Source organism: Hippopotamus amphibius, chromosome 2 (assembly GCF_030028045.1).
Source record: "Hippopotamus amphibius kiboko isolate mHipAmp2 chromosome 2, mHipAmp2.hap2, whole genome shotgun sequence".
In the NCBI taxonomy this organism is placed as follows: Eukaryota; Metazoa; Chordata; class Mammalia; order Artiodactyla; family Hippopotamidae; genus Hippopotamus; species Hippopotamus amphibius.
In genome coordinates, this window is record NC_080187.1 from 224,723,218 (window position 1) to 224,734,181 (window position 10,964).

Sequence of the window (10,964 nt, forward strand, 5' to 3'; positions counted from 1 at the left end):
AAAACTCCACTTGCCTCAGACATTATTTTTCTTAAAGTCAATCAGTCAGTCTTTCTCTCCTGTCATGTGTCGTGTATGTGCATAAGCACACATCGGAGAGAGAGAGAAACAGTGCCTTCTGACAGCTCTAGCACTACATGATCCTTACCCCTTAGAACTACATATAAGAGACTTGTACCACTAACTTTAATATGTCAACTTTCATTGAGAGACTGATTGGCTTTGTTTGGGTTGGATGATCTTCTCTTTGACCAATCACTGTAAACTGGAGAAACAGACACTCTGGTTGGCTAAGTCTAGACCATGAGTTTAACCTGAAGTCAACGTACCTATGTCCCCTCTCTCCATGTTAACTTTTCTAACAGTACAAAGATGCCTGTGATTTATATCACCCTATGGTGTACAGGCATACCTCAGAGATATTGTAGGGTTGGTTCCAGACAACCACAATAAATTGAATATTGCAACAAAGTGAGTCACATGAATTTTTTTATTTCCCATTGCATATAAAAAATGTTTATACTATACTGTAGTCTAAGTGTGCAACAGCATTATGTCTATAAATATGTGCATACATTAATTAAAAAATTATACTTTTGGAAAAATGGCTCCCATAGATGCAAGGTCTACAAACCTTCAATTTGTAAAAAAAAAAAAATGCAGTTATCAGTTAAGCACAATAAAATGAAGTGCAGTAAAACAAGGTAAAACTGCACCATAATGCTTAACTTCACATTACCCTGAGAGAGTGAGAAAGAAAAACAAAAGGCCAGAGCTAGCTGGCTTTTGTATTAATAAATGGAGAAGTCATTTATTCCATTTAATATGCATTGTCAAAGTTCAATTGCTTTTCTCCCAAGTTTTTAGCTCTCATATAAGAGAATCACTAACCCTGTAAGTAAAGGTTAGTTTTTTTAATGTTACCATTTGTACTAATTAAAATGATATTTTATGATTTTATAAAAAGTACATGGGCTGATAAAGTAAATCAGTTCCAATATCTGTTATTCCATTTTGTGAAGGGAATTGAAAATTGCTGTGCTGTGCCTTTAACAAGGCCCAGCTAATAGTTCTTGTAACACATTATTCAGAACTTTACATAATTCAGAATGTCTCATTCATAAATTACTCATATGGAAATATTTCACAACAGGAAAAGTTGAACTCCTAAATTTCTTGTAATAGGCAGTTGAAATCCAGTCACTGAAGAAAGATTTTTTAATGGTTGAAATAACAATATTTTTAAACTAACTCTATTTCTATAGCACGTCATATGAACCATTGATTTATTTCTAAACATTACTGATTTTATCATTCATTATAATGGAGTTATATTTGGTAGCCTTATGTAGACTGTAAACTTTGTAAAGATGTATATGCTTATTAAGCACTGACCATGGTAGGGAGTAACATATACTGATTGTTTCTATTGACCCCTCATGTACTGAATTTGCTGTAGATCAGCCACATACGTAACTCCATTTCCTGGTCTACTCCACAATAAGATGTCATCTATCAGCCCCTGGAAGTATCCAGGAAAATCGTCTATTTGTTTCCATAAGAGATGACTATAATTCCAAAGGAAATCAATGGCTTAATTTTAATAAATTGTCTTTAATAGAGAAGATAATTATAAAACCACCTATTTTTAATAAGTTGTCCCCAAAAAATATTCATGGAAAATATAGTGTATTGAATAGACAACGATGCTTTGCACAAGATACTTCGGGGTTTTCATTCCCCAGAGTATCGAACGTTCATTTCACTATCTTGAGACTCCCCCAGACACTTTTCATGTATAGAAATGAGCTTGACATCAAAGTTCTTAGGTACCAAGGGCTTCAAATTTGGATAAATTATGGGAGGGAGCTTCTGTATTTGTCCCAGAGATAGTGCTGTATCTTTCAGAGACCCTTTAAAAATCTCTTGTTTCAATTCAGAACTGTACAAGTAGTTTTAACAGTCTAAATTTTTCTTCTCCAAAATTTTAAATGTCATATTTCATAGATTTCAGTTAAGTTCGGTGATAATTGTCACTGTGGAATTTGGTTTTGTGATCGTTCTAATGGAATCCATGTCACAACTTGTTTCATATTATATATGCCTTTGTAGGAGAAATTTAATCTTTTCCCCAAAAAAGCGCAAATTTCTCTTATTGTCATTTATATTAGAATAAGTGGTCCACAACTAAAAAACATACATTTCTAACCTATGATGTTTTAAATACCAAATACAAATAACTCAGGATTTCTCCACCATAACAATTTAAATAAAGAATATTTCTATATAAGGAATTTTAAATAATCATATCCCAAATTGGTAATTTTACAAGTTTGCCAACTTTCAAAAATTTTTTCTATGTATTTAAAATGGTATTAGATTTAAGAATGATAAATAACATATAATATTTAATCAGGTACCCAAATAAACAGAACAAAATCAGCTGCCAGAAATTTTGTCATATTCCTTTCTGCACTTCATTCCTTTCTGTCTCAAATCTAACCCTTGCTTCCACTGCCAGAGATTTACCCAAATCAGTACATAACAAAAGGATTCCTCTTTGCAAATGTTAAACCCCAACTTATTTTCTTCTGAATCCACCAGCCCCACAGCTTTTCCTTTCTCAGCATCAATGGCAGGGTTGTGAAAGCAAACAGCTGTCCCTCCATTATTTTTTTTCATTACATTCTACAGACTGTCACTTGCTCTTATAAATTCAGATTGAACTGAACAGGCTGAAGAAGTTCAGTTCAGGGTCAAGCTCCCTGAAATAACATGAAATTGTGCATTGCTGGAAATAGAGGATTTAATCTTTGTGCCAAGGGTCATAAAACAGGATCATCTGGTCTTTCAATCATTACTCTTCTGCCGCAGCTCGTTCTTAGACTATTTGTAACTTTCACTGATTGAAAGAAAAAAACTGTCATTTGGTTAAAAGAACAGGGGAAAAAGTGCTATAACCTATCTACTACTTGGACTTGATTTGCTGAAGTTCTGCTTCACTGACATATTCAATAAATTGCAATTAGTCCTTACAGGCCTAATATTCAAAAACCCATGGTTACTGGAGTATGCTTTGTAAGATTCAGTCATGCAAACCAGGGCAATATATTGATGCACATGTGGTACATATTTTAGTGACATTATTTCTATTTGATTTGATGGTCTCCCTGCACAGAGATATTTCAGCAATTCTAAAAATGTCCTCCTTTGCAGTTCACAACATAAAAAAATCACTTTTCCAACATCAGGTAGAAAGTAATAGAGTTTATGCTTAAAGATAACAGAAAATATCATAAAGCTAAATTATAGCAGAACAGCTTTTTAAAGCCTCTTCGGGATGGTGTCATTTAAATAATTATTCATTCAACAAACATTTTTGAAGTAGTGCTTATGCCTTCATGTTTCGAATGGAAATCATACTCCATTAATTGTATTTTTGACGTAACTGAGAAAAAATAATATACATCACATATGGAAAAAATACAGAAAGAATTGGTCTAGGTGGTGATAAGATTGTTAATTACATATCATTTGACATTTTGCCTGAATTCCCCTTATGTTAAAAGCTAGAATATTATTTTGAGGGTTATACTGTATTTTCTAGTTTTGGGCCACTTTAGGGTGTAACTGTGAGAGAAATATTCAATAATTATTTTGGGATTTATCCTTAATTTTAATAATCGAGTCTGTATGTGGCGTGCGCGCATGCACACACACACACACCTGTGCACAAAGAATGATAAAGTCTCACATAATCAATCACTTGATTCTATTTCTGGTCTGAGCTACACTTGTATCTCTTTTTTAGAAACCCATATAGAAGGGATATTTATGACTTTCTATGTGTCTGAGGTCACATGCTGGATTTCTTCTGGATTTCTTCCTTTCCTTCTATAATACATATTCTCTTAATTGTGCACAGAAAATAAGATCAATCAGGCATGATTTACTTGAACATATCCTTTTTTGTTTTTCTGCCATAAATCACTGGAACCACCGCAGATTCTCTCCTTTCTTTTCCAGTGTGAACTCCTAATCACCTGTGCTTACTAAAGATATAGCCAATACGGTGCCATTTGTTTGAAGTTACTAGAGCATTAGATGAACAGGGAAGGTAGATGGAATTTGCAGACTGTGATTTGCTTACAGGTGCATGTATCTACTCTTTGGGAAATTTTATTTATTGAAAAATTAAAGTCAATTCTTCAAAAAATGTTCAGAAGTTCTGTGATCTGTGAGGAAATTTTCTAAAAACAAAAAAGAGTAAAACACTTGAGAATTAAAAAAAATCTCTAAAGTGAGTTGGGTATGTTTTAATTGACTCATTTATTTTAAGACATGTATTTTTTATTTTAATAAATTGGCAAAATTATCTTTATTTTTAGTAAATGTATTTTCTCTATACATTCTTTGTTTTATGTGTACTATTTAGGATTGCAAATTACTAGTTTACCTAGATTAAACCTTAAGTCTAAAATCTGTAAATGTTTCATAATTGTCAATGAAATAAACCTTTTTCTTAATATACAAGTACTTCTCAATCTTTGGAAATATGTAAAGCTGCAGAAAACCATGTATATTTTATTTACAATATTTGACTCATACTAAATATACCTTTGGAAAATCTCTCTTTTCCTTCTTGATATGGTATTTTTCTACCATCATTAAGTAGGAACATTTCAAAATATATAGTTTCAAGATACAGTTGGATGAATTGAAATGCTGAAATTTAATACATAGTAGTTTCAGATTCATCATAGATGTATTTTTGTAGAAGCACTTAATATTGAAAACTCTTTTACTTATTCAGATATTTCCAAATGTAAAGGTGAATGTTTTCATGAGAGATGAGTGATAATACAACACATTTCTTAAATGACTGCTATCATTTTACCTCACAACCTTTGTTGTGAAAAGTAAAGAAAAAGGAAAGATTATTTTTGTATTCATAGAAACTCTCTGATGAGCTTAGGCTGATACAAATTTTATGTATAGGAGCCTACTGATTTAATTGTTTAAACAGTAATTTGAAACATTGGCTTCGTGAAACATCTTGGTGTCCTTTATATTTCTGATATTTTCCAGTTACTCCTTTTTTTCCTTGGTCTCTATGCCTTGCTAGGGTCTCAATTTGGGAATTATGGTTTGGAATATTTCATGCTAGGCTATTTGCCACAAAATTTAATAAGATTATTTTATTTTATCCCTCTTTCCAACCTATTTAGATGGCAGCTGTAACACTTGTGACACACTTTTCTAAAAGTAAAAAGATTATAAGTTCCAGGGTAATCAGAGGTGCTGCTGTTGTGTAAAAATATAGTTTTATTTTTTTTAAGCTGACTCTAAACATTTTGTTATATTTACTTCAGTGGTGCAGACATTTACAAATGTTAAGAGTCTAATAGTGCTATTGATTCCTTTAAAAATTCAGAAAGAATGTGCCTTTCACCAAATCATAAAATTGCGAGTGAATGGTTTTACATCATCGCAATTAGATTGTCCTACTTTCTGCCTAGTTATGACTTTATAAATCAACGGTGCACATATTCAGAGAAGACCTTCTCTACTGTGTGGATATATGAGTAGTTTAAAAAAGGTGTGTGTTTACAATGTTTTCCTGGTGTCTTAATCCTTTAGTATTTTCTTTGGTTAGCCTCCTGATTTTTTCTATGCTCTTTTTTTCATAACCAGTACTCATTTACTTCTTATTAGATTCATCTTTATGAAAGAATATTTGTATAAATGAGTTGCTAAAAAAATAAAGGTAGTTGAATTTTAAAAAAGGAGTTAGGGGACTTAAGAAGACACTTTCCATACCCAGTCTTAAAGGTATCTAATTGTATCATGTATGTTTAAAGCTTTAGAGGTTTGATTTGTTGAATATCATTATTATACTCTCACATAGGCATATATGTGTATGTGCATATAATAGTACATATTAAATATACAATATATAAATGAAATAGCACTCCTTGGACAAAAATGTAGTAAGAATTAAATGAGAGATGAATGACTGTACCTGATAAATTCTGTTATCAAGTTACAGAATTTAAAAGTGGTATTTAATTGGTGCTTTCTAAATGTAGCTTCTTTTAATTTCTCTTTAAAATTGGTAGCAATGTATAGAAGCACAAAAATCCAATACCCTGAAGAGAGAACTGCATCATTATAAATATTAGAAATATTTAGGATTAATATAATTGATGAATCCATTCTGTTTGACTGAGTACCAATTCTGAATTAGGAGGTGTGCAGGCAGGGGTTCTATTCACCAGGCACCTGAAATTTTTACCACTAATGATACAATTAAAGTGGATAAGTGCTCCTTTTATGAAACTAACTTTGATTATTTCTGACTGTCTGGGGACATTATTCCCCTGAAGAGATGACAGTCCATAAGTTAAAACTTTGTTTTCTACTTAAATGATTGCATGTAATCACAGTTATGACTGTGACAATGAAAAGAGAATTTTAAAATTGATGAGAGGAATCTTCTGCAGCACATCAAGGTCCTAATCAGTGATTTTTTTTTCCTTTCTGTAATTTTCCTAGAATTGCTGACATTCATCCTGCACAGAGTATTAATGAACACAAACTTTTCATGTAGTTTCAATTGGACAAAAATAAATAATCTATTATGGGTTGCTCACTCAGTGTGAACGAACATTTATTTTCTGTTAGAGCTCTACATGCAAGTATTTGCATAAATTTTGCTTTTATAATCTTAGGCTTTTAACAATGAGAATCCTTAGAACTTAAGGTTTAAATATCTTCAAGCTAAATCATGTTGAAGAGTTTAACGATGAAATTAAAAGATTCTAATTTATTTTTGCAGACACTGTGGAAATAAATTAACTATTTCTTGACCTGTGTTAATTCAAATGTAATAATATTGTACACTTTTAGAGCCTAGGTCCAAAGCAGAGCTGCCTTGGGTCTTAAGCTATGTATTTACTCCTTCTGGGGTGCCCTCTCTGAGAACTCACTGTAGATTTGGCTGTTCCTTGTAGAGTCTCCTCTAATGTCTTGTGCTGCTTCTTTTCAGTATTTATGCTTTATTTTATGCTTTGCATGGACAAGCAGTGTACACCTTTTTTTTATTTTTTTTACATTTTTTATTTTAAGTTTTATTCTGTATAGTTGTTTTACAATGTTGTGTTAGTTTCTACTGTACAGCAAAGTGGAGCTCCCTGTGCTATACAGCAGGTCTTAATTAGTTGTCTATTTTATACATATTAGCATATATATGTCAATCCCAGTTTCCCAATTCATCCCACCCGCCCTTTCCCCTCTTAGTGTCCATACATTTGTTCTCTGCATCTGTGTCTCTATTTCTGCCTTGCAAATTTGCACCATTTTTCTAAATTACACATATATGAGTTAATATACGATATTTGTTTTTCTCTTTCTGACGTACTTCACTCTGTATGACAGCCTCTATGACAGTCTCTAGGTCCATCCACCTCTTTACAAGTAACCCAATTTCATTCCTTTATATGGCTGAGTAATATTCCATTGTATATATGCACCACATCTGCTTTCCATTCCTCTGTTGATGGATATTTACATTGCTTCCATGACCTGGCTGTTGTAAATAGTGCTGCAATGAACACTGGGGTGCATGCGTCTCTTTGAATTATGGTTTTCTCTGAGTATATGCCCAGTAGTGGGAATGCTGAGTTATATGGCAAAATTCTATTTTTAGTTTTTTAAGGCCTCTCCATACTGTTCTCCATAGTGGCTGTATCAGTTTACATTCCCACCAACAGTGCAAGAGGGTTCCCTTTTCTCCACACCCTCTCCAGCATTTATTGTTTTTAGATTTTCTGATGATGCCCATTCTAACTGGTGTGAGGTGATACCTCATGATAGTTTTAATTTGCATTTTTCTAATAATTAATGATGTTGAGCATCTTTTCATGTGTTTATTGGCCATCTGTATGTCTTCTTTGGAGAAATGTCTATTTTGGTCTTCCACCCATTTTTTGATTGGGCTGTTTGTTTTTTTCATACTGAGCTGGATGAACTGTTTATATATTTTGGAGATTAATCTTTGTCCATTGATTCATTTGCAAATATTTTCTCCCATTCTGAGGGTTGTCTTTTCTTCTTGTTTATAGTTTCCTTTGCTGTGCAAAAGCTTTTAAGTTTCATTAGGTTCCATTTGTTTATTTTTTTTAATTCCATTACTCTACGAGGTGGGTCAAAAAAAAAGATCTTGCTGTGATTTATGTCAGAGTGTTTTTCCTATATTTCCCTCTAAGAGTTTTATAGTATCCAGTCTTACATTTAGATCTTTAATCCATTTTGAGTTTATTTTTGTGTGTGGTGTTAGGGAGTGTTCTAATTTCATTCTTTTACATGCAGCTGTCCAGTTTTCCCAGCACCACTTATTGAAGAGGCTGTCTTTTCTCCATTGTGTAGCCTTAGCTCTTTTGTCATAGATTAGGTGACCATAGGTGCATGGGTTTATCCCTGGGCTTTCTCTCCTGTTCCACTGACCTGTATTTCTGTTTTTGTGCCAGTACCATCAAAATACAGAATGCTTCGTGAATTTGCGTCATGCTTCTTCAGGGACCATGCTAATCTTCTCTGTATTGTTCCAATTTTAGTATACATGTTGCTGAAGTGAGCACAGTGCACGTCTTATCTGTAGTTGGATCTCTTGCACTTATTGGGTAAAAAATTGATAATTGATGTGGCAATATTATGTTTTTATTTCTTAGTTCACAAGCTTTAACAACTGTGGGAAGACATTCGGGAACCTTTTTGATGTGGGCCGAGCGGTGGGATTCTTGAGCAGTGGAGGAGCTGAGGGTGCGGGGCGTGGAGACTAATATCACCCTGTTTGGTCCTGAGGGATGGCTGGTTAGCCAAAGACGGGTAAGATTCCTCAGAGGAGGAACAACCTAAGACAGGCACAGCCACAGAGGGGCCAACAGGGGTGGTGCATAGAACCTTCCTTATATCACCGTGTTTGGCCCTGGAGGATGACTGGTTAGCCAGAGACGGGTAAGATTCCTCAAGGGAGGAACAACCTAAGACAGGCACAGTCGCAGAGGGGCCAACACGGGTGGGGCACAGACCCCCAATATCTGAGAGAGGTCTCCTGCCCCCAGGGCTGTTTTGCTCTCCACCCCCAGCTCAAATCCACACCTGCTCAACTCAGACCCAGGAAGTAAACAAAGATAATTGCCTCAATCATGTGAGGCCTTTGACTGTTTATGAGTGTAACCTGAGAATGTTAGCCCACGAACTCAATAAAAGCAGCCTGGGATGAGTCAGCGGGGCTCTTGATCCGAGAGATCTTGAGCCCCCCGGTCCCACTTTTCTCTTCAGTCTGTGTCTGTGTCTTCTTCAAGCTTGCGGCACCCGTCACTCACCTCGAGTCACCGAGCTGGTCTCGGCAAACAACTATTACATTAAATTATGAGACTTGATTACTGTTTTGAGAAAAATAGCTTAATTTGAAAATGAATTTATATTTAAGATATTCTAATGTTAACTTGCACCTAATTATGTCTAATGAACTTTACATATTATTAGGATTTGCATACTTTAAATACTCCATAAAGACCCATAAAAAAGACATGGATGATGAAACCAAAGGATCATTTCAGAAATATAGCATTATTCAATTTTCATTATTTTGTGAATTATTTGTATTCAAAAACATGAACATTGATAGACACTGTGCTCTATTACAATGAGCCCTAAAATGTCAACAATAGCAAATGATTATGTATTATGTGCAAGCCAAAGGCCAAATCCTGTGTGGAAAACTATTCAGAAAGATTAACATGTAAGCGTATGCTAAATTAGTCTCAATCGTCAATAAAATAAAACTCAGTGAAGAGATGTTAGGGATCTGAGATCTGACATTAAAGATTGGCTGAAGTAAGTGAACAATGTAACTGGCTCAAGGCAGACAAAGGTGGGATGAAGGACGCCTCTGCTTACAATGTAATTTTAGGGATTAAAAAAATCTTCCACTACACAATCTTTGGCTTGCAAGAGAAACATATTGCATATATCAAAGAGACATCAAGCAAGTTATCAAATCATTTCAAAATATCTTTAACAATTGAGACAAACACTGTGGAAGACCCTTATCACATTGTTATTATTAGAAACATAATTTTAGATACATTTAAAATGTAATATTAACATATTTATAGCCATTTATGGAAATGTAATTGCCAAAGTCTCTCTCAAAGACACTTCTGGGTTCCCAGGATCAGTAGCCAAACTACCTGTGCTTGAGGTCACACTCAAATGCTTACTCTGTGAACTTAAACTCTCTATACTCAACTTTCTTCTCTGTAAAATAAAAATTATAGTAATTTATCAATTTCATAGGTTTGTGGTGAGTATTAAATGAATTTATTCAAGTGAAGCTGTTAAAAGAATGCCTGACAGGTAGAAAATGCAATGTGTTTGTTATTACTGTCCACCACTGGCAGTACCTTAGTTTAAACTGGTAGAATGTATAAGACTTCTTTCTGATGATTAGTATTTTAGTACACACATGGCATACACACACACAAGATATTACCAGTTAAATTTTTTGTTTTGTTTTGGCTGTTTTGGGTCTTCATTGCTGCATGCGGGCTTTCTCTAGTTGTGCTAAGTGGGGGTGCGGTGAGCGGGCTTCTCATTGTAGTGGCATCTCTCATTGTGGAGCACAGGCTCTAGGTGCTCAGGCTTCAGTAGTTGCAGCACACAGGCTCAGTAGTTGTGGCACATGGGCCATAGGGCATGTGGGCTTCAGTAGTAGCAGCCCATGGGCTCAGTAGTTGTGGCTTGCAGAATCTCACCATAGAAGTGGTGAGAGTGGCTTGTTCCAGGTTTTAGCAGGAAGCCTTTCTGCTTTTCACCATTTAATATCATATTGGCTGTGGGTTTGTCATAGATAGCTTTTATAATGTTGAGATATGTTACCTTTATACCCACTTTAGTGA

The 10,964-nt window shown here is 34.5% G+C and overlaps 1 non-coding gene across 1 annotated transcript; it reads right to left on the reverse strand.

Annotated features, from left to right (window-relative positions):
• Positions 1-8,534: 8,534 nt before the first annotated feature.
• LOC130847306 (U6 spliceosomal RNA) lies at positions 8,535-8,639 on the reverse strand. Its single transcript, XR_009052078.1, has one exon. It is a non-coding gene; the product is annotated as a U6 spliceosomal RNA (small nuclear RNA).
• Positions 8,640-10,964: the final 2,325 nt, after the last annotated feature.